Raw genomic sequence first — 3400 nt, forward strand, 5'->3', positions numbered from 1 at the left:
AAGCTGGATGGCCTTTGGGGGCTGACCTGCAGGGACTTCGGGATATAGCAGAGAGAGCTTGTCATGACTTATCACTCTAGGCTGTAGAATCCTGGAAAAGAGCTACCATGCAGCCCACGCCTGGTGGACTGGAGGACCACCTTAGTGGAAGGGGGACAATCAGGGCCTCTGGCCTGCCATGTGGACAAGCATAACAATTGCTTTTGTATAACGTGCAGATGGAATATTTGATCCATTTCAACCAGGCATTTGCATCTTGGTATGCCGTCTTAATTGCCAACGTTTGTTTTAAGTCTTTAACTTCTATGATCCTCTAGTAAAATGAATGTTTCTTTTAGCATCTATTTTTTATTAGTTTTTAGACCAAAGAAAGTTAAACACTATTTTATATTTAATAATGCTTCTTGTATGATTTTTATACCAGGTAAGTTAAATTTTACTTTTATATTAGTGTGTTATTAATGTTAAACTTAATTTTAATAAAACCTTGTAGACATATTTATCTAATTTTTTATGTTTGACCATAAGGTAAGATTTTATAGACTCTTTTTAACTTTTTATAATTTTTGTTAAAGAGCAGGTTGATGCTTTAAGAAAAACCTGTTGCATTTTTACTTTAATGTCTAGTTCACAGAAAAATTGGATGATACCTTTTTAACTTTAGCTAATATGTTTACACACAGAATTTTCTTTACAATTAACATTTTAAAACTTGCTTAAACTTTTAAAACAATATTTTTTTAACCTTTTAATGTAGGTAAAAATCCACATTTGTATGCCCCTTTATAATCTTTTTACTAAAGGTATATTTTACTTTTCTTATACACTTTGCACATAAACTGTTTTTTTAAACAGTACTCAGGAGGCCTTATTACTTTTAAATTATACAACATTTTTTGCATAATTTTTTATAACATTTTTTCTTTCACAACTTTCGCAGACAATTTTTCAACATGTCTCAACTTTCTGACTTATTACAAACATTTTTTTCTTTAAACAAGCAGTTAATTTATTTCAGGACAAGAATTTACCATATAACACTCTTTACATAAATTCTGCCTCCCCCCTTTTTTTCTCTTTATTTTTTGAAGATAACTATTCCTTTTTTTTTTTTTTTAAAGCAAACTTTCTTTATGTCTTTGGACTAGACTGTCTAAGGCTACAAGATTAGAAGTTACCATAATAACATGTTACACTGTTAACTTTTAGCAAACTTCACTTTGTTGAAAACCTTGTAAGTTTGGGATTTCCATTATCTTTTGCTATTAATAAGACCTTGTTTAGTCTAAATTAACTTAGAATTGGTATAGATGGTCTCTTTTTCTCTCTGCTGGTCTTTCCTTGCCTCTGCCAGCCGCTTATGCTGCTGTTCTCTTAGCTACTGTGGGGAGGAAGGGGGTCTAAAACCAGCTGTAACTGTCTATGTACGGAAATTGGTCTGGGTGCCTTGGCTTACAGGTTAACTTGTGTCGTACTTTTGAAACAAAGGACCTGTCTAGGCTTCCTTCTGATGGCCAACCCACCTCTAATGCTGGCCAGTCTATTTCACACAAAGTCCTAAGTTTTCCTGGAGTCATAGTGACTCCATAGTCTCCATAAAATCTTTTCTTGAAATTCTTTAACATAGTTCCCAGTGGGGTGGGCTTACTTTGCACCTGACCTATTTTTTTTTTTTTTTGAGACAAAATACCACACTCACACTACACACACTCACCACAAGACAAAGAACAGGTAAAGAGGGCACACGCACTTTTACTGTTTATACCAAACCAAAATCACGAAATTCAAAATCCGTGTACCAAAAAATTCAAGCCAAGTCAAAACTAAAACCAAAGTGTCCAGCAATTCAAGTCAAGTCAAAACCAGAACAAAAGTGCCAATGCAGGCACACCCTGGGTGATCAGGCAACGCTTCCACTCAGATGGAGTGGGGCAAGTTCTAAAGACTAGTCTTACTAAATTTCAGATGTCTGGACTCCAAGTGCCAGTTCCTTCCTGGTGTTCAGCCACTGTGTTAATCCTCCGCGGGGGCCTGCTACGCACTGCTCTGGCGAGGCGTTCCACCGGGGCAATTCTCTACCTGGGATCGCTCTTCGGATGGCTTCACTCAGGCTGGCTGGAGTCCCCTGCAGGGATGCTCCACACGGCAGGCCTAAGCCGCCTAAGGGGCTGCCTCAGGTAGCCCCTTAACTACCCAGGTTTTGTCTGCCTCGTTTCCCGGTCAGGGAACCAAGAAATGTAGCATGACCAGCCGGAGACAAAACCTCTCAGACACCAAGTTGTAGAAGGAAGGGCTTTATTCAGCTGGGAGCATTGGCAAGCTACTGCCTTAAAATCCGAGCTCCCTGAGTGCACAATTTCTGTCCCTTTTAAGGGCTCACAATACTAAAGATTTCACATGAAAGGGTCGTGATTGATTGAGCAATCTAGGGGATACGTGACAGGGGTTTCATGCACTGGTAGTCAGAGAGAAACAGAACAGAGCAGGGAGTTCCACATGTTCTTTTATACAATGCCTGAAATCTATGGGTAACATTGGTTTCTAAGTCAGGAGTTGATTTTTAACTACTGGGTTTAGGCCAGGCAGGCCCAGGCCTGGTTTCAGGCCTGGCGCTGGGCTGCCTGTCTTTGGTTTTACTTCCTTGTTGTTTTTTCTTTTTTTCTTAAAACAGGTACTGAATGTAAAACAATACGAGAAGGTCTCTCTCTTCCCTCAGAGCCACTGCACCCAACTGAGTGATTTTTCTTAGGTTACTCACCTAGCAAGGCATACCTTGAAGAAATTGTGGGTTTGGTTATAGACTACCACAGTAAAATAAGTCACGTGGACTTTTTGGGTGTCCAGTGCATATAAAAGTTATGTTTACATGGTTGCTATTAAGTGTTCAATAGCATTATGTCTAAAAAAAATGCATAGTTTTATTTAAAATACTTTATTGCTAAAAAAATGCTAATGATCATCTGAGGTTCTAGTGAGTCATATCTTTTTTTTTTTTCTGAGACGGAGTTTCGCTCTTGTTGCCCAGGCTGGAGTGAAATGGCGTGATCTCAGCTCACGGAAACCTCTGCCTCCTGGGTTCAAGCGATTCTCCTGCCTCAGCCTCCTGAGTAGCTGGGATTACAGGCATGCACCACCACGCCTGGCTAATTTTGTTATTTTTAGTAGAGACGGGGTTTCTCCAGGTTGGTCAGGCTGGTCTGGAACTCCGGACCTCAGGTGATCCGCCTGCCTCAGCCTCCCAAAGTGCTGGGATTACAGGCGTGAGCCACTGCGCCCAACCAAGTTATATCTTTTTGTTGGTGGAGAATCTTGCCTTGATGTTGGTGGCTGCTGCCTAATCAAGGTGGTGGTTGCTGAAGACCAGGGTGGCTGTGGCAATTTCTTCAAATAAGCCAATGAA

Source organism: Pan troglodytes, chromosome 1 (genome assembly GCF_028858775.2).
Source record: "Pan troglodytes isolate AG18354 chromosome 1, NHGRI_mPanTro3-v2.0_pri, whole genome shotgun sequence".
Lineage (NCBI taxonomy): Eukaryota > Metazoa > Chordata > Mammalia > Primates > Hominidae > Pan > Pan troglodytes.